This window comes from Macrotis lagotis, chromosome X (genome assembly GCF_037893015.1).
Source record: "Macrotis lagotis isolate mMagLag1 chromosome X, bilby.v1.9.chrom.fasta, whole genome shotgun sequence".
Classification (NCBI taxonomy): Eukaryota; Metazoa; Chordata; class Mammalia; order Peramelemorphia; family Peramelidae; genus Macrotis; species Macrotis lagotis.
Window position 1 is genome coordinate 635,575,395 of NC_133666.1, and position 22,300 is coordinate 635,597,694.

A 22,300-nucleotide genomic window follows, 5' to 3' on the forward strand; every position below is an offset into this window, starting at 1 on the left:
TCCCATGCTTTTTAGCATGATGTTTTCAGCCATGTTATCAAATCATATTCTTCAACTTGAAAGGGTTACAAGCCAAGGCAAAAGTGGAGGGAGTATTGGTGCATAGTCTTTTGTTTGCAGATGATTGTGTACTTAATGCAGCCTCTGAAGCTGAGATGCAACAAATATACCAAACTAAATGTCCCAAACTGAATTAATTATCTTTCCCCCTAGAATCCTCTTCTCTTCCAAACTTCCTTTTTTTTTTTATTGTGGGGGGCACCACCACTCTCCCAGGCTCAAAACTTAGATGTTATCTTTGACTTTCTCTTTCCCCCATACCCATATCTTGTAATCTGTATACTAGGAGATCAGGACTACTAGGCTTAACTGTCCTTCTGGAGGAGAGAAAATCTTTTATTTCTTTGTACAAGGAAAGGCTAGGAGGGATGACCTTTTGGGGCAAGACACCAATTAATTTCTTGAGGACTAAAGATAACAAGCAGATGTCCCAGGGATTACCTAGGACAAATTAACAATTTTTCCTGTAATTATTCCTTTATAGTAACTTGGAGAGAAAGTTAATTTCCTGAACTCAACTCAACGATATAGAAAGGTAGTTTTTAGACAGATGCATACTCCATTACAAAAACAGTACAACATAAAATCTATTACATTGTAGGATCAATATAGAAGAAATCAATACAAAGAGACCAAAGGTAATATTAATTTGGATGTTATAACTTTGCTTCCTCAAAGAGAAATAATAGTCAATTAACTTTCAGCACATTCTTGAAGAATCGGTTTTTCTAAGACCATTCAAATTTCCAAGATATGTAAGGAACTGATTCAAATGTGTGAGAATAAAAGTCATTTCCCAATTGGTAAATGTTCAAAGAAATGAATAAATAGTCTTCAAACAAATTCCACAGACAGTAACTATATAGAAATGCTCTAAATAAGTAATAATTATAAAAAGGTACATTAAGAACCCTTCTCAGGATCCATCTCACACTAAGCAAATTGGCAAAGTTGATAAAAGTGGAAAATGACAAATGTTAGGAGGAAAATAAGTACACCAGTGCACTGCTGGGAGATCTTTGAATTGCTGCAACTATTGTAAAAAACAATTTAGAATTATTCCCAGTTACTAACCTTGTGCATCTTCTTTGACCCAATTATTCTGCAACTAGGTATATGACCCAAAGAGATGAAAGAAGGGGAAAAAGGATGCATTATAAAAATTATAGCACTTGTTTTTGTGGTAGTAAAGAATTGGAAACTAAGGGAATGACCTTTTAGAGAATGATTGAATAAATAATCGTATAATGGAATGCTATTGTATTGTCATAAGAAATGATGTAGGAGATAATTTCAAAGAAACCTGAGAAGGTTTATTTGACCTATGAGAGAGAAGTAATCAGTCCGGAATGTTGTTATTATGCCATTGTAAAGAAAAAGTTTTGAAAGATAAGATTAAAAACTAATCAATGCAGTGACCCATCATGACTTCAGAGGACCCATGATGAAATACAAAGGTTTCCCACCTCCCCTACCCTCTACCCAATGTGGAGATTAAAGTATAACTTTTGAAAGACTTGCTCAATATTAGGATTCATTTTTTTTTGTCTATACAAGAAGGAGAAAGATAAGAAGATGGATAAATATATACTTACTAAGTTCAAACCTTCTCTTCACAGGTATTCAGAAATAATGAAACCTCTTCTTCTTGCTCTCCCTCTAAACTCTTTCCATTTCCCAACTCCACAACCTATTTTTTTTTTTTTTAGATTTTGCAAAGCAATGAGGTTAAGTGGCTTCTCCAAGGACACATGGCTAGGTAATTTTAAGTGTCTGAAGTGGGACTTGAACTCAGGTACTCCTCCAAGGCCAGTGCTTTATCCACTGCACCACCTAGCCGCCCCTCAACCTATTTCTGATTGTCTCCCTTCTCTTATATGGTCTTCATCCTCAACTCTGACATATGGCTTTCCTGTCCTCCTTCAAGGTTTTACTAGAATCCCATCTTCTGTACTTTTGCCTTTCCCTGTCCCCCACCTTCTTTCCTTTCCCTTTTGAAATTACACTTCATTTATATTGCATATATATTGTATGTACATATTTATTTTACACATCTCCCCCCCCCCCATTAGATTGTGAGTTTCTTGAAGGCAGAGGCTGTATTTTTGTCTTTCTCTTTATCACCAGAAACTCTTAATAAATAAATTCAATGAATGATTTTTGGCGTTTTGGCTGAAGATAGAAAAAACAAAAAAGGAGAGTCCTTAGCACCAAAGAACTTATATTCTATTGGGAAGACAACGCTGGGTAGAAAAACTGGATCCAAATTGTGGAGTATATTTCTCTTCAGACAGGTTTTTTTGTAAAGGGAATCATGAGCTCTGCGGTCAAGAAGTGTTAACTTATTGTGGCCGGTAGGGGGCGCTTGGGATGAATTTTCTACTCTGATAATAAACTAGGAAATAATACGAGAGATGAGACAGAGAAGGAAAGGCCTAAGGAACCCTATCTAAAATATCCAAATAAATATATTTTAGGTTAAAGAAAATTACCCAAAATAAAACAATACTGCTGTCAATTGAGAGCGAGGAAGCTTCTTCCTCAAGAATTTACAGCTCAGTCTTTTATCCCGAAGCCTTCTTAGCGCAGTAGGCAGCGCGTCAGTCTCATAATCTGAAGGTCCTGAGTTCGATCCTCAGAGAGGGCACAACATATTTTGAATTCCGTTGGAAAACCGTTTCTTTCTCGACTCTCTTCTATCAGGGAAATTACAATAATGAAATTGTTTCCTGTATTTCCTTGTCACTAGAAGAAAATCTGGGTGGAGAGATATTGCGACAGAGGCCTGAGATTCAAAGAGCAAATCTCTCAATTCCTCCGAAAGGAAAGAGACTGTGAACACTCGAAAAATGTAACTCAAACTTCAGTTTCCATAGAAAGAAAAAAAATGCATCTGCTTCGGATTTCAGACCTTAATTCTTCCAATTCTCTTCAATAGGACGCTAACTACCCCCACTTTCACCACTAACGTACATAAATGAGCAATAGGAAAACCAGCTTCGTATCCATTCAGCCATTTTTGGTTGAAAGAAAAGAGAAGAATGGAGGAGGCTACCCTTTAACTTTTTACAAGTTAAGGACTGCTTTCATCTCCAAGGCGAGAGAAAACGTTATCCCGATTCTGCTCTCTGCCCAGGATAAACTAGACAGGTCAGCATTGATTTCTCTGATTCCTGAGAGGAATCACTACAAACCTCTGTTTTAAGATTATAGAAATCACACCCTCCAGGGGAAAAGAATAGAGAGGGAAAATGCCTTTTTCCCCCCTAAATTAAATTGAACCAACTAATAATAGCTCCATCTAATAAGAGCTCCTTGAAAATTGGCAGAAGAAAAAGAGTAACTGCTGTCTAGTTTAAAGGGAAAACGCCGCCATCTAATGGAAATTTAGGACAACTCGATTATAGAATATTCCGTGAGGGTATGAATGAGTTGTCAGTGTCTGCTTCTCTTGTACTGTAAGAGGATTGGAGTTGGCTAACGATAACAACACATGAATAAAAGGACTCCAGGATTCCTCAAGGAACTATCTGAACTTAGTTTTTAAAGGGTAAAAGAAGTAAAGAGAACATGAGAGCGAAGGTGGAGAAGCAATAATAATATGGGGTAATTAATACAAATAATAGCTAACATTTATATATAACTAGTCTGTCTTAGGCACTGTGCTAAACTACAATTTTAATCTCTTTTTGGTTCTCGAAACAATCCTGGGAGGTGGGTGCTATTATCGACTTTTTACAGATGAAAAAACAGAGGCAAATAGTTTTTAAGTGACTTACCCAGGGTCACAGAGATAGTGTCCGAGGTTGGATCCGAATTCGAGTCATCCTAACTCCAGGTCCAGAGCTCTATCGGCTGCAGAAACTGAATGATTACCTGCCAAGGATATTGGAGGGAGAATTCTTTCATAAGACAAGGGTTGGATGATTTTTGAGGCTGTTTCTAGAGTTATAATTTTGTGATTAACGCTTGTGACTCTTCACCAAATGAAGTTTACTGTAACAAAATACAAAAAGCAATATGACATTTGTCTCATTAGTGATAGTTCTGGACTTGAACCTCAGTAAAAATAAGCCTTGCTCTTATTTGTTTCAAAAATCAAAATGTCTCCCATTCGTGTGCCAACTAAGTAATCTTCTAAATTATCAATATCCATCATTCCTGTCTCAGCAACTGGTTCTTCTAATTAATTATAAACCCAGAGGCTGGTGTTTCAGACTAATAAAGATGATCTTATAAGAAAAATTTGAGTTACTGTTCTTGCCTCATAAATCCCTCTTTTCCTTTATCTTCAAATCAATATTCATTCCAACAGAGCAAGTAAAACCAATGTGTCCTGTCATGAACATATCTTGTTGAGGATATTTTTGTTTTTATCAAAGTGAATCAATCTAAATTGAAGTAAAAAGTGTGAATGGACCCTTGCTTCCTTAGAAAAAACTCTAGGAATAATTTCTTACCATTTAGATATAGAAAGACACAACTGGATTTACCAAAAACAGATCATTCCAGGTTAACATCATTTCCATTACTGACAAAATAATTAGACTGATAGAGGAAAGAGATGATATATGTGTATATATATATATATATATATATATATATCTACAAAGATAAATATAGGTTATATATCAAGCTAAGACAAGAATTAGAAAATATTTATTAAGCAGTTATTATATGCTAGATAGTATGCTAAGTAATAGGAAGATAAATATAAAAAAACTAGACAAGTCCTCTTCTCATGGAGCTTACATTCTAATAAAGGAAAGTAATACATAGAATGTATTGGGAGACTTGAGGTGTTTTGCACAAGGTGAGTAGTCACAAAAATTGATTGACTTGACCTTTTCAGAAATGATATGTTGACTTGACTTCTGTTCTCATAATAAGGATAGCAATATTAAATTCATAGCAAAATGCCTGGATGACAGCATGGTGATTCTGGGACCTACTACATATGGTGTCCTTTCACCATTAGAGTGCCTTAGGGATTTGTCCTTGAAGCACAGCTATTGATTATTTTATCAAAAACTTTGAAGGGCGATTAAGTATTCCTCCTTATTCAGTTTTCATATGACAGACAATATGGAAGAATATCTGACCCACTGAGTCAAGTTTCAGAAAGATCACAATAGGATTATGGACCAAGTATTACTTTGGAAACAGGTGACTGACCAATGAAAATTAGGTACTCAATGAGCATATGCAATATCCTCTGTGGATTTCTCATTTCTGTGGATTCTCTTCAGTATCCTATGACTGTTTCCTCTCAGTTGATATGTGGCAAGTAGGAATCTTTGTGATTATATATTGACCAAAAATAAGTATGTATAGAAAAGACTTCCATGAAGGTAACTCAGTCCTTTTCTTTCCAGATATCAAGGAAAGAAAATAAACAGTAGTGGATTTCTGGTTGGTGTAAAGACCTTATTTCCTCTCTCACCTGAAACTCTTATGAAGCCATGAACATATGGGATAGTTGTCTTTCTTGTGCCTATTCTTTCCTGAGTTAAGGAAAGGGGTATTGGTGAAAGCTCACCATTGTGAGCTAATGAAAGACTATCCCAAGAGAAGATGGGATGAAGAAACTTGTGTTAAGCTTGGAGAAAAATGAAGGCCTGCCATGTGGAACAGAGCTTAGACATGTTCTGCCTAATACAGGAGGATCAAGAGTAAAGATGAAAAAAAAAAGACTAATTTGGCTCCAAATAATGATTTTCCTAGTTACTATAATTGACCAAAATTGGGAAATAACAGTTCTTCTCTGAAGGTCTTCAAACAGAAATTGACTGAACATTATTAAGAATGTTACAAAAGGAGATTTCTGTTCACATGAAAATTGAAAAAAGATTCCATAAGTTCATGATCTGGTGTAAAGCAAGTATCCAGGGGCAGTTAGGTGGTGCAGTGGATAGAGCATCAGGCCCTCTGATCAGGAGGACCTGAGCTCAAATCTGGCCTTAGACACTTAATAATTACCTGTGTGACCTTGGGCAAGTCACTTAACCCCATTGCCCTTTACCCCCCCTCCCCAAAAGCAAATGTCCAAGTAAGAGTTATTCAATCAATAAGTGTTTATTAAGCACTTACTGTGCAAATATCTGGTGATACAAACAAAGGAAAACTTTTTAAACCAGTCTCTATTCTCATAAAGTACAAACAATATATAGTGGATAAATTGAAAATAATGAACAGAAGAAAGGCACTTGAATTAAGGTGACAGAAAAAAATTTCTTGTGGAAGGTAGAATTTTTACTGGGACTAGCAGAAAGCCAAGGGAATTAAAGAGCAGAAAGAAAGAGGGAGCTAATTCCAGGTATGGAGGAATAATGAGCAAAAATGCATCCATAGAGATAGAAATCTTCTTTTGGAACCAGTATCATTGGTTCCCAGGGAATATGGGGGAGTAATTGTAGAACTCTGGAAAGGTAGGAGAAGTCCAGGTTAAAAAGGACTTTGAATGGTCAAAAAAAAAAAGAATTTAATACTGGAGCTGATATGGAACCATTGGAGTTCAAGGAATAGGGGAGAGATGTGGTCAGAACTGTCTTTTGGGTAGATCAATTTAGCATCCTAAAGATAGACTATAATGAGAAGAAACATGAAATAGGGGAACCAACCAGAAAGATATTGCGATAGGCCAGACATGAGGTGATGATGACCTGCACCAAAGTGTTAGTAGGGTCAGAGGAGAGAAGGAGACTTACAAGAGAAACAATAAGGAAGTAGGTAAAAATTAAGTTTTAACAAGAGATTGGATGAGAGAATGGAGAATGAGAGAAGATGAAACTATCAGAATAATACCTAGGTTGCCTGCTTGGGTCACTAGGAGAATAGTGATGTCCTTAATAGTAATAGGAAAGTTGGAAGTGGATGGCAAATGAATTCATGTTGAGTTTAAGAAGCCTATAGGACATCCAGTTTGAGATGACCAATAAGCAATTGAAGATACTAGACTAAATAAAGGGTAGGGTTTGAAAAGGATAGAGCTAAGAATCAACTGAATGGAGTTAATAAATGAATCCATGGGAGTTGATGAGATCACCCAGAGAAATATTGAAGAAGGAGTAGACAGGAGGGAACAGGTTAAAGATTTAAGGAATACTAGCTATCAAAAGACATGATCTAGGCATTATCTAAAATTTGCAAAAGACTGCAACTGTCTATCTTATTTAATTCAAGAATCCACAACTCTTCTTTTATAGTTTTTCAATCTACAGTTCTCATCTTAGAAAAATTATTTTTTCTCAGAAGCAATGGCAAGTATAATTGGAATGACCCAATCCTGAATATTAGAAAACTAAAACCTCTAGACCATCAGATCAGTCAATGAACATTCATTAAGGTACACAAATACTTAAACAGGCATACAATTTTTTCCATGTGAATAATTCCTTGTTTCAGGGAGAAACTTGTTGTCATTAAAAGAACTATGGGATTTCCTACTGAGTTATCAAAGTCAGTCCTTGCCTCTTATATGACTCCAACATCGTTTCATTGTCCATTTGCAGTTTCTGTCCAAGGTATTTAATTATCTGTATAACTATTGGTCTTAAGGAGGAGGGGCTTCTATCCCTATAACTATTTGTACTGATGTACAAATGCTACAGCTTTTCATCCTTTCCATGTCAACAAGCTGCAATTCTAAAACCGAACTTTCTATCTTTAAAAATTGATGTATCTCTCTTTATGATTGCCTTATTTCTATGACAGCACAGAAGTGTTTCTATTAGAAGACTTGGTGTTATTGTGAATTTATCCACAATGGAGAAAGGCATGTATCTTGGGCAGAAAGGCAATGTGGGGACATGGAAAAGTGTGACCTAGGAAAAATAGTCCCACTTGGTTTGTGGGGCCTCTCAGGAATGGCGAGGCCTTTGCTACCTCAAAGAAATGAGTATAGTTGTAAGAACTGGGGCAGGGGAGGCCCAAGGGCTACACCTTGGAGTAGGGATTGGAGAAGGAGGGTGAGGAAGACTGGCCCTGAGGATTGTCTTTTGAAGCAAGGCAGCTTCATAGAACCATGTGAGAGAACATGTGTGATTTAAAAAGGTGAAGTACATAGGGAAGGACTGAGAATAAAAAAAAATTAAAGAGGGGGGAAAAAAAGGGAGATTCCTTCGAATTTCTCCCTAAACTAATGACTCTTTGAGTCCAGATCTCACTCTCCCAGAGTTTTTTCAGAATTTTCATGATGACCATCTCTCTGTCACCTAAGGGCTGTTAAACAGAAAGGAAGAAAACTTCAGAGACATATAAACGGGCAGGTAAGCAGATATGGGAAATATTTACTTAGTGTTACTATATGCTAGTTATTGTACTTAAAAGATGGGGATAAAAATAAAGGTAAGCAGGACAGTGCCTGAAGAAGCTTATATTCTATTAGGAGAAGACAGCACATAAAGGGAATTTGGAAATAGGGGGGAGAAGGAAAATCAAAGGAGAAGTTTGCACCACGACAGTCTCTGGAAAGATAAGGTCAAAACTCAACCTCACAGAGTGAAGAAGACTAGGGGTGAAGTCCAAGGTTCCAACAAAAGAGAGAGATAAGGACAAGGATCAGAGAGCAGGCCACGGGAGGGGAGGTGTTCCTCAAGGAACGAAAGCAGTGAAGACTGTAAGGAAGGCTAAAACAACCCCCTGAGGGATGATGCTTTGGTTCTAAAGATTTTCCTCCTTATATCTTCTTCATTCATTGTTTTCCATCCCTATTCCTCATCAAATCTTTTAATTCGGGAGAAACAAAGGGCAAAAGAAGATATCGAAGGATAGGTGAAGTAGAGAAATAACTGAATTTAAATAAAATGCTAAGTCAGTTATATATGTATGTGTACATTTACTATATATGTTCATATAAATTCATACATATATAACAGCATCTTTCATTTTCTGAGAAACTGAATAATAAAAGATATTTTTTAAAAGTCCGGTGGAATGATTTTCTGTCACTGCAGGAAATTTCTGGCATAACTCCTAAAAGAGAACAATGCCTGAAGGAAAAGGACACTTATCCATTCTCTTCTGACGTCTCTTTATGTATAGCAGAGTGGCGCAGCGGAAGCGTGCTGGGCCCATAACCCAGAGGTCGATGGATCGAAACCATCCTCTGCTAGCAAATATTTTTAACCGAGTGTTGGAGAAGGAACCTTTACCCAGGTGCACAGAATTCAAAACTATTTTCTCTATTTTCCGCCAAAACTGCAACCAAGCTGGAAGCAAAGACAAAAAGGCCCCGTATTGATCCAAGGAGGAAAAGTTATTGACAAGAGGAGGTAGCACTGGGGAGAATCTAAAGATGGGGTTGTTGAGGGAAAGTATTATGTCTTAAGTAGGAAGGGGTTCTAGCCACTTAATTTTGTGGGGGAGCCACAGGGCAGTCAAGAGACGTTTTTTAAAGCGCCTACTATATGCAAGGCTTTGTACTGAGACCTCCCTACCCTGAGATAATAGCAGAGAGGGGACTGCTTATAAAGCAAGGATTCCTAACCTTGTTTGTTTTATGCACCCCTTTGGCATTCTGGGGGAGTCTACGAGTGCTTAACGGTCTTCACTCCCTTCATCCTTGAGAGCTACTTGTTCTCCTAGCCTTCTGCTCTGACCATTAACCTTATCTCCCTCTTCTGCACCCTTGAACTTCACCCCTGGTCTTCTGACTCTTGAGAAGTGAGTTTTGACTTTCTCTTTCCAGGGACCCCGTCATGATGCAAACCTCCTTTACACCCCCCCCCCCATTTACATTTCCCCTTTATGGTTATCTTCCCCCATTAAAACAGGTCCGGCACTATCAAGCTTACTTTCATTTTTAATCCCATCTTATAAATTATAGGACTACCGAGGAAATAGGGGTTAGTAAAAAAGATGCATTTTTTTTTCCATCCCAGGTCATGGACCCCTAGAAATCTGAAGACCAAGTTAAAAATCTCTACTCTAAAGGCAAACTTAGTCCTCTTCATACTCTTTTGTCCTCAGCCTTCCTGATACTTTCCTCTGTGACATCTAATATTAAGGAGGAGCCAAGTCTTTTCCATTGGGAATTGAAAATATTCTTTGTTCTGCTTAATCAACAAAACCAACCATAGAATTAAGAGGGCCGAACCTAGCATGTGGGAAGCACAAATATGGTACCTTACTTCTTGTTCACCTAAATAGCCTAATCGGGTCCACAGGAGAAAGAAAGCAAATGGTTATCTTCTTGAAGGGAGAATGGGGTTGGGGTGGGCGCCGAGGATCAGAGGGAGACCTGGGGTGTATCCCACGTTCTTTTCCCGAACGCTGGTGGCGATCTGAGCCCCTTTGACCCACCTTTGACCCACTGATCCTCAGCATCCCCAGGAGCTACCCATGGGGAGCTCCCACCCGCGGGGCTGGGTGAACCCCATTGATTCCGTAAGATACATGTGCCCACGGACATAAAAGGAAGCTCCGGGTAGACAAAATTTCCTTTTCTCAGGCAAATCGTATTGCTGCGATTTAGGAGGTCATGTTATATAAGGGGAAACTCAGGCTCTAGATATGAAAAGGGATTTTACCATCTCACGCCATTTTCCTCTTTATGACTTTACCCCCAACAGATTACAATTTAGATGCAGAATAAAACAACTATTTCCCACGACCACGAAGGGATTCGAACCCTCAATCTCCTGATCCGGAATCAGGCGCCTTATCCATTAGGCCACGCGGCCACTTACGGGAGTATATGTTTTATTTTTCCCTGTTCTTTCTAGTAGAAAATACAAAAAGACGTGTTTGGAGAGTTATCATTGATTAATACTATGGAATTTCTTGTTCAATTTTGGCTGCTAAAAATCTGTGGCAAGACGTTAGTGTAAAGCTATATCTAATAACAAACCTCCTCTGGTGTTCTAATGATCACTATTTAATGTTTTCAACCCCCAGTAGGGCTAGGAGGGAGGAAAACAAGGAGGAAAGAGAGGAGGATTTGGCAGGCTAGATTTCAGTTCCCAGTACAACTTCTGATTCTGACTTTGAACTCTTAGTTAGCTTCAATGAGCTATAAATTTCTCATCCATAAGGACTGGTCCTTTATTGTGCCTTTGTAAGAAAAGAATTGATAAAGGAATATAAACATTTATTAAGTACTTACTATTTGCCAGACACGGTGTATTATGGAGATCAGAATACAAAATATTTCAAATTGACAGTCCCCTGGAGAAATTTACTTTTCAAAAAAAGGATAACAAAAATTGGGGAGTATAGCCTGTGCCAGTCGGGCATGGGTGATGTATCTAAAGTTTAAGAGGGGTGCTTCATGTCCTGAAAGAAAATAGTTATTACTTTCCTGCAAAAATCTGGCATTCCTAGGTCCAGTGGTATATCTAATTTTTTCAGCTAATTCTAATGCATTTCCCCTTGTCATTTCATCCAATAGCTAGAAATACTTCATTCTTAGAATCTACTATCACATCTTTGCTTGGTTCAATAGAAATGCCTAAATATTGTTCACAATTGGTTTAAATTTTTGATTGATGCAGTAGAGGTTTGTAGTGATTGCTCTGTTAATTTACACATTTGATTGATTCCAAAATCCAAAGAGACATTCTCAACTGATGAAGGAATGAAGTTTTGAATTATTTGCAATAATTGGGGCTGGTCTTTCTGGCATAAGTGAAAAAGAAAGAAATGAACTCTTAGATAATGAGAGGAGAGTGAACACAGTTCACAGGCCAAGGTGATTGGTGTCTTTTCTCCTTTAAAATCCTGAGGGAAATATAAAAGAAAATTTAAAACTCACCCCTCCTATTTTAAACCCTTACTACGAATGCAAGAAAATAATATTAAACAAAAATGACATTCTTGACAAAAGACTGAACTCAAGTCACTGATCTGAAAGTGCCAACTCCAATTTTGCCCTTTCATTTTTCTCCTAATCCTTAACATACATCTAACAACAGGACATTTTTGGTTTTTGCAAGGCAAATGGGGTTAAGTGGCTTGCCCAAGGCCACATGGCTAGGTGATTATTAGGACATTTTCTTTATAGATGGGATTAGGGACAAAGAACTCTGCTATCCTTTCCCCTGCTAGAGAAGTATTGTGGACTGTCCTTTCTCCACTTCTAACCCTCTAAACTGACCTTTCATTTCATTGTGACCTCAGCCCCTATAGTCCTCTCCTAGTGATCGTGAGCTCTTCAAACTGAAAAAGAAAGAACCTAGGCCTGTGATAATCTTCTCCCAATTACACTCCTAACTCTCTGATAGCTCCATCAGGCTTCCAAGTGGACCCCCTCACCCCATCTTCAGCTCCCTTATATGTGTTATCTTCTCTCACTAGGATGCCCTAGAGGGCAATGACTGGCCTTCCTTTTGCTCATATTTGCATTCCTTGAAGTGTACACAGTTATGCATAAGTATATGGAGTAAGTGCTAAATAAATATCTGTTGACTTGACTCAACTCTTCCATTAGAATGTAACTCTATATGGGCAAGGGCTATCTCAGTCTTGCTTTGGTATCCCTGGATTTGGCATGCTGTAAGTCCTTAATAAATTAATATATAATAATAACTTTTTAATAAATGGTTTTGGATTGGCCAAGAACTGTAAGAACAATGTGGAAACTCAGAACATAGAACCTAAAATGTCAGGTTGGAAGGGATCTGGAGAACCTACAATATTAACTGGGAAGTACTGGTGACTTTGTCAAGGTGAAGGAGTGTTCAGGTTACAAGATTATAATGCACCTTATCCCACTTTGCTAGATTGGGGAGGGGGGAACCATACAAATTTGATATTATAACATTTGGGAAAATTGTGACCCAAATGTATTGGATACAAACCTGGGTTGCATTCTAACCCAGCTGAACTCCATTGAATATCATTTCTTGAGAAAATGAATCAATCTCCATAGAACCCCCAAACAACTCTTAATCTCCATAGAAAACCCCAAACAATTCTCAAACCCCCATAGAAACCACAGCACTCTCCTACAGCACTCATCGTATAAAAGGCAGGCTTGCCCGATGACCAGGCTCTCCCTATGACCTTAAATAAACAGCTTTACATTCTATTTGTCTCTTTTGCAACCTTTCTTTAGACCACAAACTGATCTTTCAGTATGTCTCCATACCAATGTTAATTCAAATGAGCTATTTCAGACATTTTTAAGAGATCAATTACTCCATTTCTACAATGATAACTTTTTATAATGGAAAGAAGTCAGAACATCTGAACTTTCAGTAGGTTGTCAAGGTCACAACACATAGAAAAGAGACATAGCAAGAGAGACTCTTTCGAATATGACTTTTTTCCTTTTTCTAGATCTCACTGTTAATTGGTATAAGATGTTCTAAGTTTGGGAAATTCCCTCCACCTAAGCATTTAGATCATTCCTTTGTAATTTATAGCCTTAAAGATAACCTGGGCTAGTGAATAAGAGAATTACTCCTGGTATTTGCAGATATTTACATTGCCAGAATATTCTGTTCTTCAGTCTAGGTTCTGTGATACTTTGTTGGGTGGATTTGGAGATAAGTCTCAGCAAAGATTCAACAGAACTCTGTGGAATTCAATTACTGATTTTTATGCAAAGCACATTTCTAGGTACTGGAAATAGAAAAAAAGACATTGTCGCTGATAATCATAGTTTTCATAGTCAGCTCCATTGGACAAGCATTTATTTATATAACTACTCTGGGTCAGTCTGATACTGAATTCTATTGTCCTGAGTAGTTTCTATTAGTGAAGAAACAATGTCTAAGTCATGCAATTTATTTATATAATATCAGAACAAACTAGATCCAGAACTCCCTCAGTAAACACAAGAACTCTGAAGACAGCCTTAAAAGGCTTTTACAGTAAAGTACAGTTACTATGTTTAGTGTTATTATTTTTAGATTTGAGTTCTTTCCAGAGTTTAGAAAGTCTAAACTCTATATGTTGCATTTACCTGTATCCTGCAAAACAATTAATAATACAATGATAAATATCTTCCCCTCAAATTATATGACTTGCATGAAAACTAAATTTAACTGGGGGAAACAAAACAACTTTGGCAGCTGTACAAAATGTCAAAGATGATACAAAACAGAGTCAGTTGGTTTTTCTCATCATTGTACATTTTAAAATTAAGGTTCATTGAAGCAATAAAGTTTTTAGCACATTTCTTTTATTGGTGAGATTAGTGGTCAAAAACAAGATGGATCTTGGACTCTTCCTCAGCAAGCTAAACCCACATATGAAGTGAACCTGCATTTAGTTTTGGAAAGTTTAAGAAAACAAAGAAATGAAATCATAAAAGAGAAAACAATTTGATTGCTTATAAAGTCTGAAGTGTCATAAATGGTAAAAACAATATGTTTGGCTGGTCTTTTGGAGCTAGGAAACAACTTCTTCCATCCTGCTCTAAGGAAAGGTTGATGGTTAGAATCCATATTCTTTTTTTTTTTTAGATTTGTTTTTCAAGGCAATGGGGTTAAGTGGCTTGCCCAAGGCCACACGGCTAGGTAATTATTAACTGTCTGAGGTCTGATTTGAACCCAGGTACTCCTGACTCCAAGGCTGGTGCTCTGTTTAGAATCCATATTCTTATTTGTTGAATAGAGATATCAAACTTCTTGATCCCCCTTGCATTCTAATAAGACTTCTTGATAGGATAGCAAATCATATATGGACAGTAAGATGTATAGAGACAATATATTCTGAATTAGGTGATTTATGAGACAGCTTAGCTGAGAGAAGAAAGCTGAAGTTCTGATCAAAGAAATATGACTTAAAAGATTTTACATGTTTTGGTTGAATCAAATACAAAATGAAATCAGAATTGATTTACATTTCACTATGATTATCTGCTAATCAGATGTTCTAAATTGATGGGACTAAATCTAGGAATTGAAGAGGAGATAAATTTCAGACTCATTCCCTAGTGTTTAGTAGCTCATACTCTCTAAATACTTATGTGATAAACATTACCTTCATTCGACTAGAAGGTGGAAGGTACAATCCAGTGCCTTCTTGTTCCATTAAGGCTAATGACATATAAATTACAACAGCCAGATTTCCTTAAAGGCCACATGGTTTTGGGTGCTGCAGTTTAACCAGGAGACCAGCAACTGATGTAATTTGCACATTAGGAGGTTAGAGACCAAAAGATTGAGAGAGTTAAAGTTCTTTAAGATACAAGCCATAAAATTAAGAAAGTTAAAATTCTTTAAAGGTCACTTGGTTTTGAGTGAAACAGTTTAACCAAGCAGGCCAATGACAGATTAACTCTCACATTAGTAGTCAAAGAGTAAGAGAGTGAGAAACACCAGTTTTTCCTTAAACATCCTCCTCAGGATCCAGGACCGGGTGGTGTTTTGGTCTAGGTCTTGTATTGAGAGGTTGCTGTAGGTATGATTGTAGGATGAGTCCCAACTTGGTTTAATGTGACATACTATCTCACTATTCATAATCTAGCATCTCATTTAATCTACTGGTGAAGCAGGGCCAGGGTCAAAGTAAAGATCAAGAGGAAATGTTTTAATTGTGTAGAGAAGGTTTGCAAGGATCAGTTCTCCGAATCAAGGGGAACACTTGATATTCTGAACTGGGGTATCTTCCCAGTTGTTGAACATGCATGGTGGTCTTTTCCTAATGGACATTACACTTTCCTAAAATAGCAAAGTAATTCCTTATTGCTCTCCATGATGACTGAGGGACATGTTAAAGGTGATTGGTAGCCAGGAGAAAGAAAGATAGGTTCTTGTTTGGAGATTTTTAGAAATTCTATAAGGTGTTGTAACAGATGGCTTCAAAAGCCATAAAGAACCATGGAAACAGCTCTGTCCCTCACTTCTGGAATTTTTTCCGATGTTCTTCCTCTTTTGGACTTTGAACAAGTTGATTAGAAACATCCCCCATATATTAAAATCTATTCTCTTCACCTTTCCAAGCTAACCTATTTTAGGTGGTATAGTGCCTTGATTTTCAAGTTAGGCAGATATGAATTTAAATCCTTTCTCAGATATGTATTAGCTTCCAGACTTCATGCCATCTCTTTCTGCCTTTCTTTACATTTTCCTTTAAAATGGGAATAGTAGGATAGCATTTCCCTTCCTGGGTTGTGAAGATAAAATGAGATATTTGTGATGTACTTTCCAAAACTTAAAACACTGCATAAATGTTCTCCATTAATAAATGCATTCTGTCTCTCTCTTCTTCTTTCTTGGACATACCCTTTGTTCTGAAGCAATACATACTTTTACTGCTAAATGGAGAGATTGGAGCTGTGAGACAAAGGATGTGAAGATGGTTTTGGAATAATGAGTGAAAAGTATCAATGGAAAGAAATAAAATGATGAAACCCCTCCTTCCATTTTTTTCCATTAAAGCCACAGGAGAAGAGAAAGGTTCTGTTAAGAATAAAGAGGCAGCAGAACAAGGGGAGAAAGAAAGTTTAAAATGTATAACACTTTGTCTACAGAAGAGCTCACATGGGCCATCAGATCATGGAAGACCTATGAAGATAAAGCCATTCAGAGAACAGTATGGGTTCACAATGATGAAGGTGAAATGACTATGAATGTTCAAGCATAAAGGGGATAATATTTATGCTCTAAATTAGGGTGTAGAGAAAAATTGGAGATAATGACTCATTAAGAGAATATGGTGATGCAAGAGGAAAGAAAGCTTGGAATTTTGACATGATTAGTGATCTTTGTGAAGTTAAGGGTGTTGTGAGATATAGAGTATAAATTCCTTTTATAGGAGAGAGGCAGTATATAGTGATGAAGTGCATAGAAATCTAACCTAAAGACAGGAAGAGGTAAGTTCTAGTCTTCTTTCTGACATATATGTGTCATTCAACCCTAGACAAATCACTTAACTCCTCAGTGCTGTAGGACATTGTGTTAAATGCTAACTGGAAGAAAAGTATTGATAGTTTCATCATTAGGGATTTCCCTATTCTAATAAAATTACAGGCCTAGTCTCTGTATCTATGTGATGGGCACTGAGGCCTTGAGAAAAGTACAGAAACTTTCCTTAGAGTGTTGGCCATGTGGATATTACATTACTCCTTATAGTCTTCCTAACTATTACATTGTGGTTTCTTTTACTGATTCATCAATTCATATCACACTCATTAATTAGAGTTCTATTCTGAACAATCTTTTCTCCCTCTTCTTTCTCTTATCTCTCCTTTTATGAAGGAATGCATTTCTCTCATTATCCTCTCTCTCAGTCTCCTCATCTTCTCAACCATTTCCCTACTTAATCAGTGCTTTCTATTGATGCCAAGGAAATGCTAGGCAGAGAGCAAATAGTACTTTTTATATGTTGACATTTTACATACCAAAAAATCAATCTTGTGTAACTTAAAGGAATGTTAGGTCCTTGTAACATCTGTGGGAAAATTTGCTATTTATGTGCCTCTTGGTGCTTATTTTACTATCTTGTATCTGGTCAGAAACTTTCCCACAGCATTTTTTTTAGTTGTTTTTTTTTTTAGTTTTTGCAAGGCAATGAGGTTAAGTGGCTTGCCCAAGGCCACACAACTAGGTAATTATTAAGTGTCTGAGGATGGATTTGAACTCCAAGACCACTGCACCACCTAGCTGCCCCCACCCCACCTCATGTACTCTTTAGTTTGGAAACATTCCCATACATTTTGGCAAAGCTGTCTTGCCCCAGGTAGAACCATCTGATTCTAGAAGAGAGACAGAGGGGTGCACAAAGAATGTTGAGATAAGAAAATGTTGCTCAAGTAATGAACTGACTATCCTTGACTATTTCTGACATGATTCTTAAACCACATTTGCACAAAAGGCTTCCTTCCCTAAATCCTTCTCAGTTCGATCCCATGCTTGACTTTCTCTTTATAAATGTCTACCTAGTTCTCCCCAAATTGCTAGTCCCCCCCCCCCCCAACTAAGAACTAAGCTTAATAAGCTTATCTGTCCCTCAGATTTCTGGGTCATTGTCTCTGTGAATTCACTTCTATTCAACCCAAACTCAACACTATAATCTCCTCTGTTTTCCTTTAAAGGCCTTCACAACCTGGTCTCAACCTATTTTTCTAATCTCATTAAGTAATTACTCTCCTACCCACTTGATTTTGCTTTCTTGTTCTCCTTTAGCTGGAATGCAATTACTTCTTATCCTGATCTCATGGTATCCCTCCCTTCCTTTCAAGACTCAGTTCAAGCATCATATTCTACAGAAAACTTTTCCTGATCTAAAATTTTAGTGCCCTTCCCCTTACTATAGTATATTTATTTAAAAATTTTTTTTCAAATATTTTGTGGAATCGGGGCAGCTAGGTGGTGCAGTGGATAGAGCGCTGGCCCTGAAGCCAGTAGTACCTGAGTTCAAATCCGACCTCAAACGCTTAATAATTACCTAGCTGTGTGGCCTTGGGCAAGCTACTTTAACCCCATTTGCTTTGCAAAAGCCTAAAAAAATATTGTGGAATCAAACAAAGTTCTCCTATTCCTTTTTAGAAATTAAGAAGGTATTTTAAAATTAAATTAGTCTGAAACCTCTGAACTTCTCAGAATAAGAAACATCTTTCTTCCTAGTCTAAGCATTCCAAAACAATGCCGAACTCCTGTACCTTGATGGGATTAGGGTCATGATCTAATCAGCTTTTTCAATTTCATTTATCCTCTCTTTTCAGATGACTATCAAATCAACCATTCCTGATCTAATTTCTCCCAATTTCTAAATTTCCATTTTCTTTTTAGGTATCTCAAATGTATGTCATGCAGACATTTTAAACAACATAACTAAATCTGAACTGACCAGATGCTTTCCCTTGGAACTTGCCCTTTTCCCTAACTTTTATATTACTGACAAGGGTAACTATCATCTTCTCCATCACCTAGATTTGAAACCTTAGTATCATACTCATGTTTCCTCACTCTCAGCTCCCATATTCAATCTGTTGTCATAGCTTGTTAATTTTACTTTCTTAATGGTTATCAGATATACCCCCTCTTTCCTATGATTTTGTCACCACCCTGGGAAAGTTCCTTATCATTTCAAGCCTGCATTAGTGATATAAGCATTACACTAGTGGGTTTTGAATTCTCAAGTCTCTCTCTATTCCCATTCATCCTCCATTTTACTCAGCTGTCGAACTGGCCTTCCTAAAGCTCAGGACTGATTATATCACTCCCCATGCACTAAACTTGTGTTTTCTTATTACTTCCTTACCCTTTTCCCCCCTTTCTTCTCCGTACAGTCCCAGATAAAGGTCCCTTACTAGTTCTATTTTTATTCCATGAGCATCGTCAACCTTTATACTAAAGAACCAATGTCTTGGCTGTTGTTCTTCTTCAGTGGTTTTTTAAGTCATGTCCAACTCTTTGTGACACTTCTCCCACCTGGTTTGGGGATTTTCTTGCAAATATATTAGAGTAGTTTGCCATTTCCTTCTCAGTTGATTTTACTGATGAAGAAACTGAGACAAACAAAGTTAAGTGACTTGCCCAGGTCACAATGCTAGTAAGTGACTGTGGTCAGATTTTAAGTTCAGAAGAGAAGTTTTCCTATCTCTAGGCCTGGCACTCTCTCCATTTCAACACCTGTGTGTCTTTTTTTTGATGGGGGAAATAAAGTAATAATAAAACCTCCATTCCATGTAGGTATAAAATAAAGTTTCACTCTCTTTTTCCTAGAGGAAGATGTAATTACTTTAGAAATCAAAATAGTTTTTTATTCTGAAACTTGTGTGTGTGTGCCTACCTTAAATGTATCTATTTATTAGAGACCATTTTTGCCTTACTTTGTATCTACAACAATTAGTCAAGTGTCTGGCACATATTAAATACTTTTAAATAATTAAATACTTTTAAATACATAAGATTAAATTTGTCAAGAGTCCTGATACATTCTTTTGCTTGCAACAATTAAAGTTGAAGGTAGAGATAGGGTAGCTGGATAGATGGGTGAAAGGATGGATAGATGGAAAGATAGGTAGGCAGAAAGATAGAAAGATAAATAGATAGATAAATTGATAGAATGATAGATGGATAGATAGTTCATTTACTAAGAGTTTCCTGGACTCAGGCACTGTACTAGAAGTAAATCCTTGATAGAATTCTTTTTAAAAATGAATATATAAATTACTCCCAGGGCATTAAAAAAATTCTACATTTCAACCTTCTTAGGCAAAAAAACCTCCTAAAACACACACACACACACACACACACACACACACACACACAGACAAATATACTACCTGTCCTGAAAACCTACCCTTCTTTCAAACTTCCCTATCACTATTGAAGAAATCAGTATTTTTCCAGGCACTTAACTATTCAGTCTGTTAAGTCCTAAAATAAATCAAACACATGGGTATCTTTACTTGAGATAACAGGGTACCAAACCTGCCACCCTGGGGAGTGGAGGGGATGTCCCAACAGCATACTCACAGGAAATGGTTCTTATACTTTTAGGAAAAAAGGGGGAAGAATCAACATATAAAGGCCTAGTGATTTGATAATAGCTGCCCTCAGCAGTCCAAGCAAGAAAAAACACCCCCTTTCTGAATGTATTGCCTTTCATGCCACAAATTCCATTGGAAAGGAACAAGGACATTAGGAGTTCAAGATAGTTTAGTTTACTGGGTAAGATCCAAGGGTGGGATTTAGTGTGGTTCAGTTCAAACTATTCAAATTCTTGATATATATCTTAAGAGTAGGAATACAAGAACATTGCTGAAATTCTGACATTACTAGGATCATTTCAGGGAATTAGGAGGTAAAATTGTATTTTGGCATTAACACTTTTGGTCATAATAATAAGTTTTCCTGTCATTATTCAAATCCCCACTCTTACTCCATAAATCTAAGTAATTTTCAGATTTTCTCATTTCTTCCCTACATCTGTGGGACATGACTCATTCAACCTTTTCCCCAACACACATGCACAACAGCAACCCTGGTTCAAGCAATTATCACTTTTCTTCTGAACTATTGTAACAGCTTCATACTGGGTTTTTAACCTGTACAACTTTCTCCAGTCCAATCCATTCTCTCCATAGCTACTGCTGAGAGAATTTTCAAGATCCTTTCTAATTACTGCCCAATTAAATACTTTAAGCAGATGGCCAAACTTCAGCTTCCTATTCATTCAAGAGTGTGACATCCCCCATTGGTAGTGATGGACATATGAGTCTGATTACTCAGCAGATGATAGATATAATGAAACATATATATACACTTTTATGTGCACGCCGAAGAGAGTAACAAAAAAAAAAAAAAAAAAGAAGATATATTTCTTGTAAAATAATTTTTGGAGTAAGTTCATGGACCTAGGTTTAAGTAAGAATTCTCATCCCAGAAGAGCATTCTGAAAAATATAGTAGTTTTTATCGTCTTATTTTTTTTTACTTAAAGATTTTATTTATTTTGAGTTTTACAATTTTTCCCCTAATCTTACTTCCCTTCCCCACCCCCCACAGAAGGTAAAATGTGCCATTCTTTACATTGTTTCCATGGTATTATGGTGTTTTTTTAAAAACTCACTTAAAAAAAAAAGCTCGTGAATTGAGGTGCAAAGGCAATTGGATTGCGACCATACTACTAGAGAATGAAAAAGTCGAGGAAATAAAGGTTTTTCCATCTCCACGTTCCTAAAATTGAGGAAGTATGTTTCTAATGATTAAGGTTTAAGTGCCTAACTGACCCGCCCCGCCCACTATTATGCAAAATATGTGCGTCACGCGTTCCTAGGGCATTATGCAAATAAAATCGTGAAGCTTGTTGGGAGAATACGGTTTGGCGTATGAGTAAAGTAGAATTTGTTTTATTTCAAGCTTTTACGGGGAAATACGACAAAAATGTACATTTTTGAAAGTCATATTTGCACTAAGAGCTTGAAAAGAAAGCGAAAAGTTTTTCATCATAAGTGTAACTAGGATCGAAATTTCCTTCACTTGGCTACTGGGAAGTTCTCGATATCGTCAGTAAGGTATATCCTTACCTGTTCCTCCTTTTAGGAGAACAGCAGATGATGATTGGAGCTTGCATGACACGTGATTAGTGTCTCTGGCAGCTTGGAGATGCGACAACCTCCTTGTTGCTCCTTTCTGATTCTTACTGACGATGATTCTCTATACTTTATCATGCAGTTTCCAAAAACAGTTTCAACTCGTTTGTTTTCGTCTGTTTAAAATAATTAATTTGGTGTCAGAAAAATTGCTGAAGCTCTTCTACGTTCATGACTTCACTTGAATGGTTCAGAAATGTTTCCAGGTTTTCGCTTAGTCTATAGAAACATAATTTCGGGAATAAGGGAA

At 37.1% G+C, this 22,300-nt stretch overlaps 4 non-coding genes across 4 annotated transcripts; 3 read left to right on the plus strand and 1 right to left on the minus strand.

Annotated features, from left to right (window-relative positions):
- The first annotated feature begins 2,634 nt into the window (after positions 1-2,634).
- Positions 2,635-2,707, plus strand: TRNAM-CAU (transfer RNA methionine (anticodon CAU)). The gene has a single exon. It is a non-coding gene; the product is annotated as a tRNA-Met (tRNA).
- Positions 2,708-9,100: 6,393 nt separating this feature from the next.
- Positions 9,101-9,172, plus strand: TRNAM-CAU (transfer RNA methionine (anticodon CAU)). The gene has a single exon. It is a non-coding gene; the product is annotated as a tRNA-Met (tRNA).
- Positions 9,173-10,669: 1,497 nt separating this feature from the next.
- Positions 10,670-10,742, minus strand: TRNAR-CCG (transfer RNA arginine (anticodon CCG)). The gene has a single exon. It is a non-coding gene; the product is annotated as a tRNA-Arg (tRNA).
- Positions 10,743-21,961: 11,219 nt separating this feature from the next.
- Positions 21,962-22,095, plus strand: LOC141503796 (U8 small nucleolar RNA). The gene has a single exon (XR_012473102.1). It is a non-coding gene; the product is annotated as a U8 small nucleolar RNA (small nucleolar RNA).
- Positions 22,096-22,300: the final 205 nt, after the last annotated feature.